Source organism: Macaca mulatta, chromosome 9, assembly GCF_049350105.2.
Source record: "Macaca mulatta isolate MMU2019108-1 chromosome 9, T2T-MMU8v2.0, whole genome shotgun sequence".
NCBI lineage: Eukaryota > Metazoa > Chordata > Mammalia > Primates > Cercopithecidae > Macaca > Macaca mulatta.
In genome coordinates this window covers 74,483,239-74,495,712 of record NC_133414.1, presented here as the reverse complement: position 1 = coordinate 74,495,712, position 12,474 = coordinate 74,483,239, and the positions used below count along the sequence as shown (strand labels likewise).

At 41.4% G+C, this 12,474-nt stretch overlaps 1 protein-coding gene across 6 annotated transcripts in view; it reads left to right on the top strand.

Annotated features, from left to right (window-relative positions):
- The window catches only part of SAMD8 (sterile alpha motif domain containing 8), a 73,541-nt gene that overhangs the window by 5,172 nt on the left and 55,895 nt on the right, over nt 1-12,474 (top strand). The window contains exon 2 of one of the 6 annotated variants that reach the window (XM_077946533.1): nt 1,795-1,886. The exons of 4 other annotated variants lie outside the window; for them this stretch is intronic. The gene's annotated coding sequence lies outside the window, so the exon portion shown is untranslated. Of the gene's footprint in view, nt 1-1,794; nt 1,887-8,640; nt 8,803-12,474 lie in introns of those variants that run through there. One more of the 6 variants, XM_077946532.1, reaches the window with a different exon arrangement.

Below are 12,474 nucleotides of genomic sequence, written 5' to 3'. Positions count from 1 at the left end.
AGTAGCATAACCCCCCCTTCTGCAAAAGCTTATTCACGTTGCACAGTTGCTTGTAAACATTTTTTTAAATTTTGTTAATCATTAGATCCTCAATACTTCTTCAAAATTTTGCTATTACTGATTAAGACATTTTCATGGCTTTTCTAAGAATTGAAATTTGAACACTTTTTTTGAGACACTTAAATCACAGACGTTTCCATGAATAGTATTATTATTGTTTTATAAGAATGCCATGGCCGGGCGCGGTGGCTCAAGCCTGTAATCCCAGCACTTTGGGAGGCCGAGACGGGCGGATCACGAGGTCAGGAGATCGACACCATCCTGGCTAATATGGTGAAACCCCGTCTCTACTAAAAAAAATACAAAAAAACTAGCCGGGCGAGGTGGTGGGCGCCTGTAGTCCCAGCTACTCGGGAGGCTGAGGCAGGAGAATGGTGTAAACCCGGGAGGCGGAGCTTGCAGTGAGCTGAGATCCGGCCACTGCACTCCAGCCTGGGCGACAAAGCGAGACTCCGTCTCAAAAAAAAAAAAAAAAAAAAAAAAAGAATGCCATGTTAACGAGCTATTCTTTCGAGATTTTTACTTCCAGGCCTGATGTAATATATGGTGTTAATTGTTGAGTGTACCTAACATGCCCGTTAATTTATGGATGGAAGTCTTTCCTGTCTTCACATTCTACCCCCTTCATTTTTCATATGCCAGTGGATTATTAGTGAACTAAGATTGAATTCACTTTTTACTTTTAAAGCTGCTGTAGCTTTGATTCTCTTTGGACATAAAACTGATTTATATGAGATATGAATACAATTCCATATTCTGCTAAATTACTTATGAAGCTCTTTTGAATGATTGTGGTATTTGATGAAAAAATACAGTATGAGCTAATCATAATTCTTTTAATGGATTTAGGTTATAGAGGAGGAATGTACCATTTCATTCCCGGATTAAGTGTTTTACTTTTTTGCAGAGATGACAGGGGAGAGCCTTGATTATTTTCACTTCTCTCATGTGTTTGTATTTGTTTATAAATAAAGTGTTACTTATTTGCAAAATGCTGTATCTTTAATACTTGCTTACATGTGGTTTTGGGAATTCTTTTGGAACCAGTTCTACTTCTTGTTTTTGTTTTGCTCTAAGGGTATGATGTAACACATTGAGGGGTTAATAGTAGGGCAAGAACAGAGAAAGCCATTTTACAACAGATATCAACAGGGCCGTGATGCTTTAGTTCTTGTGGTTTTCTTGGCCTTGAGAAATCAAGATGTTAACTAAAAATAGGAGAGCATGGGCCAGGCACACTGGGAAAACAGATCAGTGTTTACATGCTAGCACCATCATCACAGATCTGAAGCCTAACCTTTTAGCTGAGTTTAGTGACTCCATGTTTCCGTATTGAAATGTTCTATTCCTTCACTGTATTGGGCCCTCACAATATTATAGAATGTAACATACTGTAAGACTATTAACTAAGAAAAATTTGGTTATAATAGTTTCACCACAGGGTTTCACCATAAAACAATGTTTTATGATATGTACCTCAGAAAAGAGTGTTGTGGGGCAGGGCAGTTAACTATATTTATATTTATCTAAAAGGTTTTTTTGTTTGTTTTTTGTTTTTTTTTAAAGATAGGATCTCACTCTGTCTCCCAGGCTGGAGTACAGTGGCGTGATCGTGACTTATGCAGCCTGGAACTCCTGGGCTCAAGCAGTCCTCCTGCCTCAGCTTTCTGAGTAGCTGGGACTATAGGCGTGTGTCACTACACCTGGCTAATTTTTTAAATTTTTCTTTTGTAGAGATGGGGCATCAGCTATGTTGACCAGGCTGGTTTAGAACTCCTGGCCTCCCGATCCTCCTACCTCAGCCTTCCATAGTGCTGGGATTACAGGTGTGAGTGTCTTAAATTTTTGTTGTGCATTTAGTTAAGCTTATGAGTTGTGGCAGGGGACAAGAGAGGTAGTAATATAAGTATCTATTATCTTGATAATTGTTCTGTTGTCTTGAAATTCTTGACAAGTAAATTCTAGTTGGAGGTGAGAACCATGGATTCTGCTAATTTGGGGTCTTCCTGTAGGTTAACTGGTGTCACTGAGTTTTTGGAAATACTTGCAAATCTGTTTTTGTTTGGAACTTTGAGATTAAATGGAATGGATGTCAGTTCTGTCAATATTGGCTTGAAAGCCAGAGATTTCCAAAACCATACATTAAAATTTGGCTCCAAATCCAGTCAGTTTTAACAGTATGTAATGGAGTTTGAAATCTTGAGCCAGTTTCTCATTTTCCATTAAATTGATTAGATTTTGGATGTTGCATATTTATTTATTTATTTAGAGATAAGAGTTTCCCTCTGTTGCCGAGGCCGGATGCAGTAGGGCGATGTCAATTCATAGCAACCTTCGCCTCCCGGGTTCAAGCAATTCTCCCACCTCAGCCTCCCCAGTAGCTGGGACTACAGGCGCGTGCCACCATGCCCAGCTTATTTTTTGTATTTTTAGTAGAGATGAGGTCTCACTAAGGCATCCGCCCACCTTGGCCTCCCAAAGTGTTGGGTTTACAGGCGTGAACCACCGCGCCCTGGCAGTGTAGCATATTTAAAAATAAAGATTTTACCAGCTGGGTGGGGTGACTCATGCATGTAATCCCGGCACTGTGGGAAGCTGAGGTAGGTGGATCCCTTGAGCCCAGGAGTTCGAGACCAGCCTGAGCAACATAGTGAGACCTCGTCTCTACTAAAAATACAAAAAATTAGCCAGGCGTGGTGTTGTGCACCTATAGTCCCAGAACTCAGGAGGCTGAGGTGGGAGGATCACCTGAGCCCAGGAGGTCAAAGCTGCAATAAGCTGTGATTGCACCACTGCACTCCAGCCTGGATAAAGAGTGAGGCCCTATCTTAAAAAAAAAAAAAAAAAAAAAAAAAAAGGGTGGGCGTGATGGCTCACACCTGTAATCCCAGAACTTTGGGAGGCCGAGGTGGGTGGATCACTTGAGGTCAGGAGTTCGAGACCACCCTGGCCAACATGGTGAAACCTTTTCTCTACTAAAAATATAAAAAAATTAGCCAGGCATGGTGGCGCGTGCCTGTAATCCCAGCTACTTGGGAGTCTGAGGTAGGAGAATTGCTTGATCCCGGGAGGCAGAGGTTGCAGTGAGCCAAGATCACACCATTGTTCTCCAGCCTGGGTGACAAGAGTGAAACGCTATCTCAGAAAACCAAACAAAAAAGATTTTACCAAATTGATATGTTAAACTGCTAGCCTGGTTAGAATAAAAATTAGAATTTTAGATACTTGGCTTCTTTACTGGTTTGCTGTGTCATTGCAGCCAGGTCAGGAACCCTTTACCAAATTTATCAATAAACTCCTGTCATCATGTAAAAACTTTTGGTATAACTGAGGATATAAAATGGACGGTAGTATCTGTCAGATTCTTACTCATTGAGGGGAGACAGTTCTGGATTTGGTGTAGATAATTAGGTGCAGCCTGATAGTGGAAGTTAGTTTAAAGGCTATTTGGAGTCAGAAAAAGTTTGTGTTATTTGGTATATATGATAGCTTTTTTTGAGTAAAATTATAAGAGTTCATGGTTAGGGCAGCAAAAAAGTCCCAGAACTGAAGTGCAGCCAAGAGAATTATGATGTAACTGAGGAGGGAATTTAATTCTTTTTCATTTAATTCTACTGCTTAGAAGTGGGACATAGTAAAACAGAAAATCACCACTAAAGTGTTTCAAAATGGGTGGTAGGAATTAGTGCAAGGTCTTTGAGACTGTTTTGTAATTATTACAGATTTTATCGATGTTTTGGAAACAATACCCTGTGCTTACTAAGAAAATGCAAAATAGGCCCAGCGCAATGGCTCACACCTGTAATCCCAGCACTTTGGGAGGCTGAGACAGGCGTATCACTTGAGATCAGGAGTTCGAGACCAGCCTGGCCAACATGGTGAAATGCTGCCTCTACTAAAAATACAAAAATTAGCCAGGTGTGATGGTGTACACCTTTAGTCCCAGCTACTGGGGAGGCTGAGGCAAGAGAGTTACTTGAACCTGGGAAGCGGAGGCTGCAGTGAGCTGAGATCATGTCACTGCATTCCAGCCTGGGCAACAGAGCAAGACTCTGTCTCAAAAAAGAAAAAGAAAAATATCTTTCGATAAGTATAAAGAGAAAAGAGTAGTTTTTGTTTGCTGAATGAAAATGTTTTCATTTATGGTAAAAATTTTAAAATGGGATGGAAAAAGTTGGATAATCCCAAATACTATAAACTACAGTTATTAATCACAAAGTTTGGCCATAAATGCCCAAATTAAACCTTACCCTCCTACATCATAGTTTAGGCTTTTTGCTTTCATAAGAATTGTTTTTATGTTCTGGTTTATGGATCTGCAAACATTAGTCTTTATTATGTGGATATTAGATAAGCTAAATGTATTTGATTTAGCCATATTTTAGCGTCAGTGCATCTATAATATATAATTGCCCTAAGGAAAATTTATTAACTCTAACTTTATATAATTTTAAAAATCTCTTCCTCAGTGTTTGTCTAGGGATATGGATCTTAATTTTTTACATTTTCTATATCATTTGGAAACTGTTTAACTTTTAAATTTCGTAAACTAAATCAGTAGTAATTTTTTTTTTTTTTTTTTTGAGACGGAGTTTTGCTCTTGTTGCTGAGGCTGGAGTGCAATGGCGCCATCTCGGTTCACTGCAACCTCCACCTCCTTGGTTCAAGTGATTCTCCTGCCTCAACCTCGTGAGTAGCTGGGATTACAGGCATGCACCACCATCCAGGGCTAATTTTTTTTTATTTTTAGTAGAGACGGGGTTTCCCCATGTTGGTCAGGCTGGTCTCAAACTCCTGACCTCAGGTGATCCGCCTGCCTTGGCTTCCGAAAGTGCTGGGATTACAGGCGTGAATCAATAATAATTTATATAAATGGCACATACTGTATTTATTAATCAAGTTTTATCAGTTGTGAATTCCTTTAGGGGCATTTGAATGTAGGGCTTTTAAATACAATCACAGAATTTAGAATAGAGGACAGTTGCTTCAGCTGGTTATACTCCAATATTTTTTATTATTTTCTACACACGCACAAACACGTGCACACGCGTGAGAAGTGAAACTACAAGAAAAATTCAGCATGTTTAAGTCACTGTAATCACCATCTGAATATGGACATTGGTTCTGTAAAATTAAGCATATTGTAAAGTTTTCATTTTGTTGATATATCCTCTGTATTTTAAATATTGCCAGCTGGGCATGGTGACTCACGTCTGTAATCCCAGCACTTTGGGAGGCCGAGGTGGGCGGATTGTCTGAGGTCAGGGTTCGAGACCAGCCTGGTCAACATAGTGAAACCCCGTCTCTACTAAAAATACAAAAAAATTAGCCTGGCGTGGTGGCGTGTGTCTCTAATTCCAGCTACTCGGGAAGCCGAGGCAAGGGAATCGGTTCAACCCAGGAGGTGGAGGTTGCAGTGAGCCGGATTGTGCCACTGCAATCTAGCCTGGGTGATGGAGTGAGACACTGTCTCAATAAAAGTAAAGATTGTCCAGTGATAGATTAGAGGCCGTTTTGGTCTCTTGTGTGTTGGTATAATTAAGCCCAGTGGAATAGCTTGTGTCTTTCTAGTTTTTAGTGCCTATCACTTTAGGAAGTTTCCCCAGTTCCCAAACTGTACAGAAATGCTTTTAGGTATCAACAGTAATCAGTTACATCACTGACATACTTTTTAAAATGTTGGTGAGTGGTATGCTCCTCTGGAAATAATTTATTAATTTTGTTAAGTCTTTATATGAGCAGTGCATATTGATGTGTAGAACAATGCATTGAGTAACTAGAACTTCTATTTTGTATTATTGTTTCTCAGTTTATGTAGCTTAATTACATTGTTATTCTACTGAAAAATAATTTCCATCTTTTTTTTTTTTTGAGACGAAATCTCACTCTGTTGCCTAAGCTGGAGTGCAGTGGTACAATCTCAGCTCATTGCAGCCTCCGCCTCCCAGGTTCAAGTGATTTTCCTGCCTCTGCCTCCCAAGTAGCTGGGACTACTGGCATGCACCACCACACCCGGCTAATTTTTATATTTTTAGTAGAGGTGGGGTTTTACGTTGGCCAGGCTTGTCTTGAACTCTTGACTTCAAGTAATATACCCACTTTGGCCTCCCAAAGTGCTGGGATTATAGGCGGGAGGCACCACGCCCGGCCTATTGAGCAGTTTCTATTTGCTAAGCATTATTATAAGTGCATTATGTGTATTATTCCATGTAATCTTCACAACAAGCCTATGAAGTAGGAATTCTCCTCATTTTTACAGATAAAGACAGTGAGGCCCAAGAAGGTTATGTAACTTCTGCAGGGTCACATAACTGTGAGTGGTAAATCCACAATTTGAACCTAGGCAGTTTAATTCTAGAGCCAGCACTCTTTCTTTCTGGGCTTTGTATCAGACGCTGTTGGCGAATAGCTTATTTATCTGAAACTTACTTAACTCTCTAGTCTTAGTTTCTTCAGCTGTAAATTGAAGAATTGTACTAGATCTCTCAGGTCACTTCCATTTCTAACCTAAGAACTGTGTCATCCTGGTTTACAAAACACATCGTGTTTAATGTTTCAAATTACTTTCTGTTTATAATCTCTGGATCCCTTATGAGATAAAGGTTAAGCTGTTTCCAACATCACACTGTTAATGGGTCGTGGAACTGGATCAGATCTTTTCTTGGACGTCTTGGTTTTGCTGGTTGCCTCATGATTTTACTTTTACTTAGAGTGTATATGCATAAATTTTGGATTAATAATTGAATTTAATTGACTTTCTTCATTTTCTTTTTTTTTCTTTTTTTTTTTGTGGCAGAGTCTTACTTTGTCACCCAGGCTGGAGTGCAGTGGTGGAATCTTGGCTCACTGCAACCTCTGCCTCCCAGGTTCAAGCGATTCTCCTGCCTCAACCTGGAATTACAGGCATCCACCACCATGCCCAGCTAATTTTTGTATTTTTGGTAGAGACAGCATTTCACCATGTTGGCCAGGCTGGTCTTGAACTCCTGACCTCAAGTGATCCACCCTCCTCAGCTTCCCAAAGTGCTGGGATTACAGGAGTGAGCCACCATGCCCGGTGACTTTCTTAATTTTCTCTTTATATCTGTTTAAATGAGATTTGCTTCAAACAGTGAAAAATAATACTGCTTTCATTTTCTTTCTTTTTAAAATCATATCACATTATTTTCTTAAAAAATCCTTTTCTCTCTGGTGGTATTACATTCTTATTGTATAGAATATAGAAATTTTAGAAATTTTTAATGTAGGCAGTGAAAGGGCCCATCCAAGGAGTAAATATTACTAGTTTGATATTTATTTATTTAAAAATATATACATATGGCATATTTGCTATTTTTTAGGACATTGTGCTTCTTTTAAAATTTTTTCAGTTTTTATTTTGAAGTAATTATAGGCCGGGCGCAGTGGCTCATGCCTGTAATCCCAACACTTTGGGAGGCCGAGGCAGGTGGATCGCCTGAGATCAGGCATTCGAGACCAGTTTGGTCAACATGGCAAAACCCTGTCTCTAGGAAAAAAATAGAAAAATTAGCCAAGCATGGTGGGGGCACCTGTAATCCCAGCTACTTGGGAGGCTGAGGCATGAGAATCACTTGAACCCTGGAGGCAGAGGTTGCAGTGAGCTGTGATTATGCCACTGCACTCCAGCCTGAATGATAGAGGGAGACTCTGTCTCAGGCCAAAGAAAAACACAAATTCTTGGCTGGGCACTGTGGCTCTTGCCTGTAAACCCAGCACTTCAGCACTTTGGGAGGCTGATGCGGATGTATGCTTGAGCCCTGGAGTTTAAGACCAGCCTGGGCAACATATCGAGACCCCGTCTCTTACCCTTCCCCAAAAAATCCTCCTCTATTTATATATAATTAATTTTATGTATTGCTGCATTCTGTTTGCTAATGTTTTATTAAGTATTTTTGTTATCTATATTCTTGAGGGATATTGGCCCCTCCTATTGTAGTGTTCTACAGGCACCATCTTCATAGTGCCAGGTAGAGAAGGGTTAGGTTTTGTACCTTGCTTGCTGGGAAGGAAATGGACACCTCATGCTTGCTTCCCACCCCACCCCACCCCACCCCACCCCACCCTGTGCAGGAGGTTGGGGGGTAGAGGAGTTGAGGGTTGTGGGTGGCTTTGTTACCTCTGATTTACCACTGAGTGGTGTTACTCCTAACTCTCCAGCAGGCCTCCTCTCCTCTGGTAGTACCTCGGCAAGGAGCAGGAGGGGTGCCTCATAAGTGCTGTTTGGGTTTGAAGTCCAAGTTCCCCAAATGGTTTCCTCTGACAGCATGTTAACAGAAGGGGAGAGACTTGTTACTGCTAGACAATGATGCCAATCCCAGCTCCCTACTTGGCCTTCTCTGATACCACCCTGGTGTGGAGAGAGTTACGGCCGGATTGTAACCTGACAGGGTTAAAAATCAAGGCTCTCCATTTGGCCTTTCCTCGTGAGGGTGGGAGTGGAAATGGGGCTAGTTTTTTATGTGGTGTTTGGCTGGAATAGAGTGGGTTATTGTCTAAAAGTCTTGTGTCTTGCTAGGCTGTGTCTTTTTCTGGTTCTTTGGTTTTTTTTTTTTTTTTTTTAGGTGTAGTCTCACTCTGTCTCCCAGGCTGGAGTGCAGTGGCATGATCTCTGTTCACTGCAACCTCTGCCTCCAGGGCTCAGGCGAATCTCCAGCCTCAGCCTCAGAGTAGCTACTCAGCCTCAGAGTAGCTGGGACTACAGGCACGCACCACCACGCCCAGGTAATTTTTTGTATTTTAGTAGAGACGGGGTTTCACCGTATTGCCCAGGGTGGTCTCAAACTTTTCATCTCCGGTGATCCACCCACCTCAGCCTCCCAAAGTGCTGGGGTTACAGGCGTGAGCCACCGCACCCAGCCAGTCCTTTGGTTTTTCTTGGAGCTTTTTTTATCTGCACCTTTGATACTTCCAGGTTGCTATCTTCTCTAGTATCTACTTTGGGATATATGTGGCAAAACAAACAAACAAAACACCCAAAGAGCTCACTACTGTGTCGTTCCGTGGGTCTCAATGTGCCTGGCCATTCAGGCTTCCTTTTCATTTTTCAGAGTCGTCTTATGTTTATTTTGTATATAATGTCCATGGAGTAATAGGAAAAAGTATGTCTACTCCATCTTCCTATAAGCAGAAATCCATGTATTTTAAAAAATGTACCTGTCAGTGGCTGGGCACCGTGACTCATGCCTGTAATCCCAGCACTTTGGGAGGCCAAGACCGGCAGATCACTTGAGGTCAGGAGTTCAAGAGCAGTCTGGCCAACATGGTAAAACCCCATCTCTACTAAAAATATAAAAATTAGCCGGGTGTGATGGCGCATGCCTATAGTTCCAGCTGCTCGGGAGGCTGAGGTGGGAGAATTGCTTCAACCCAGGAGCGGAGCTTGCAGTGAGCCGAGATCACACCACCACACTCCATCCTGGGCGACTGAGCCAGACTCCGTCTCAAAAAACAAACAAACAAAAAACGTACCTGTGAGAAAAATCTAGAGAGTAAAATGGTACACGTAGTGAAGAGTAGCTCTTTTCTTCTGTTCCACTTTTTAGAAGCTGTTTGCTTCATTTTGTCTTCATGTCTGTCATTATATTCCATCCTGCCTCACAATCTGTTTTATACTCTTACAACAATTATTCTTTTTTTTTTTCCTTTCCTTTTTTTTTCCCCCCTAGGATAGGGTGTCGCTCTGTCACTCAGGCTGGAATGCAGTGGCACGGTCATGGCTCACTGCAGCGTCAACCTCCCAGGCTCAAGCCATCTTCCTACCTCAGCTTCCTAAGTAGCTGGGAGTATAAGCACATGCCAGCCCACCCAGCTAATTTTTTTTTTTTTTTTTTTTTTTTTTACAGAGATGAGGTTTCACTATGTTGCCCAGGCTGGTCTTAAACTCCTGGCCTCAAGTGATCGTCCCGCCTCCAGCTAGCAGAGTGCTGGGATTACAGATATGAGCCACCACACCCGGCCAGTTATTCTTTCTAAAGCACACTCTGATTATGTCATCCTCTTTTTCAGATATCTGCAGAGAATCCCATTGTGTGTAGAATGTTTTTAACTTGACAATTAAAGGTTTCCATGGCTCTCTCAGGTCCTCATTTCCAAGAAGGAACAACTGTTGCGTCTAAAAGGGCTACTGCCATATGCAGCCTATTTGCTGCATGAACTGTGTATAATGTATGCCCAAGGACAAGCCTATTAAGAAATTCATCATTTGAGACTGGGTGCGGTGGTTCACGCCTGTACCAGCACTTTGGGAGGCTGAGACAGGAGGATCGCTTGAGCCCAGGAGTTTGTGACCAGCCTGGACAACATGGCAAAACCCTATTGCTACAAAAAAATAAAGTACAAAAATTAGCCCAGCATTGTGGTGCACACCTGTGGTCCCAGCTACTTGGGAGGCTGAGGTGGGAGGATCACTTGAGCCCAGGAGGCAAAGGTTGCAGTGAGCCAAGATTGTGCCACTGCGCTCCAGCCTGGATGACAGAGTGAGACCCTGTCTCAAAAAAAGGAAAAAAAAAAAAAAGTTCATTATTTGAAACACAGTCGAGCCCACAGCTATCAGGGATATTTCTGAAACAAGTACCCTGGGCACCTATGTGCTTCCAAAGCTGTAGGTGAAGCTGCATAACTACATGAGTTGTGCCATTCACAGAAAGGTAGTCAGGAATCGCTCTTGTGAAGCCTGCGAAGACCAAACGTCCACCTGATTTAGACTTTTGAGTGCTGCCCCGTGACCTCCACCAAAGCCCGTATAAGGAGCTGACTCCTTAAGGACTGAAGAAAAACTATCTTCTGGAAAAAAATAAAATGGAGATTATACTAAAAACAAAAACAAAAAGGTTCTCATGATCTGGCCCCAGTTTATATTTTCAACTTTTTATCCATTATTCCCCTGTGCCTTTTACATACTGATGGTTCACCACTGTTTCCTGCCTTCATATTTTGGTCATGCAGTTTCCTCTGCTAGTGTACTTTTATTTATTGATCTATTTATTGATTTTTAAATTTTTGTTATTGTACTTTATTCATCTCTTTCCATATAGTTTCACCCCTCCTTTAAGGCTTAGCTCAAAAGTCACTTCCAAGAACTGTTTTCTGATTTTACCAACTGGAAATAACTTCTCTTTTTCCAACTCCTTTAACTTTCTAATTTTTAGCAAATTAGATAAGCATCCACTTTATTAGTCTTTTGAGGATTGAGTGAACTAAGTATGACTCTCTTTAATATCCCTTTCCAGACTGTAGTATCATTGAGGACAGGATCTGATTCAGATTCATTTGGATAAATGCCACATTGCCTAGTGTAATACCCTTCATATAGTATGTACACAATAAATATATTTAATAGATGAATAAATGTAACATGAGTGCCTTTGCTTTTTTTTTTTTTGGAGTACAATGGCATGATCATGGCTCACTGCAGCCATAACCTCCTAGGCTCAAATGGTCTTCCCACTTTAGCCTCCTGAGGACCTGGGACTATAGGCACATGCCACCACGCTGGCTAATTTTTTTTTTTTTTTTTGTGGGGATGAGGTCTCCCTATGTTGCTCAGGCTGATTTCAAACTCCTGGGCTCAAGCAATCCTTTGGCCTTGGCTTCCCAAAATGCTGAGATTATAGGCCTGAGCTACGGGGTTGACCTGACTATATCCTCAGTGCCTTAGTGTCTGGCATCTCTATATAGTAGACACTTAGTAAATGTTTGAGACTGAACAGTGCAAAATTGTGATTCAAAAAGTCTTCATTAGGCCAGGCGCGGTGGCTCACACCTGTAATCCCAGCACTTTGGGAAGCCGAAGCAGGTAGATCACGTGAGGTCAACAGTTCAAGACCAGCCTGGTCAGCATGGTGAAACCGTGTCTCTACTAAAAGTTACAAAAACTAGCAGAGAGAGGTGGCTTGTGCCTGTAGTTGCAGCTACTCGGGAGGCTGAGACAGGAGAATCGCTTGAACCTGGGAGGCAGAGGTTGCAATAAGCCAAGATCATGCCACCGCACTCCAATCTGGGCACAGGGCGAGACTCTGTCTTTAAAAAAAAAAAAAAGTCTTCATTATGTAATGTAACTTTGATACATTCTTCTGCTGATAACTAGGAAATATTTAGTATTTTATTTTTGAGATTTAGTTCTTAAAAAAGTACAAGAGCCCTCAGTTCGTGTGAGGCAGTATACTGTCATGGGTAAGAACATGAACTTTAAAATGAGATTGCCTAGGTTGAACAGTTCTCTGTACTACTTGCTAGTACAAGTTGATCTTAGGGAACTTAACCCAGTTATATTAGTTATCACATCTATAAAATGAGGAAATTAATAGTACCTACTCTATATAGTTGTGAGGATTATTTGGACATATAAATCAAACACTTAGAACAATTCCTCAGACATTGTAAATGCCATAAATG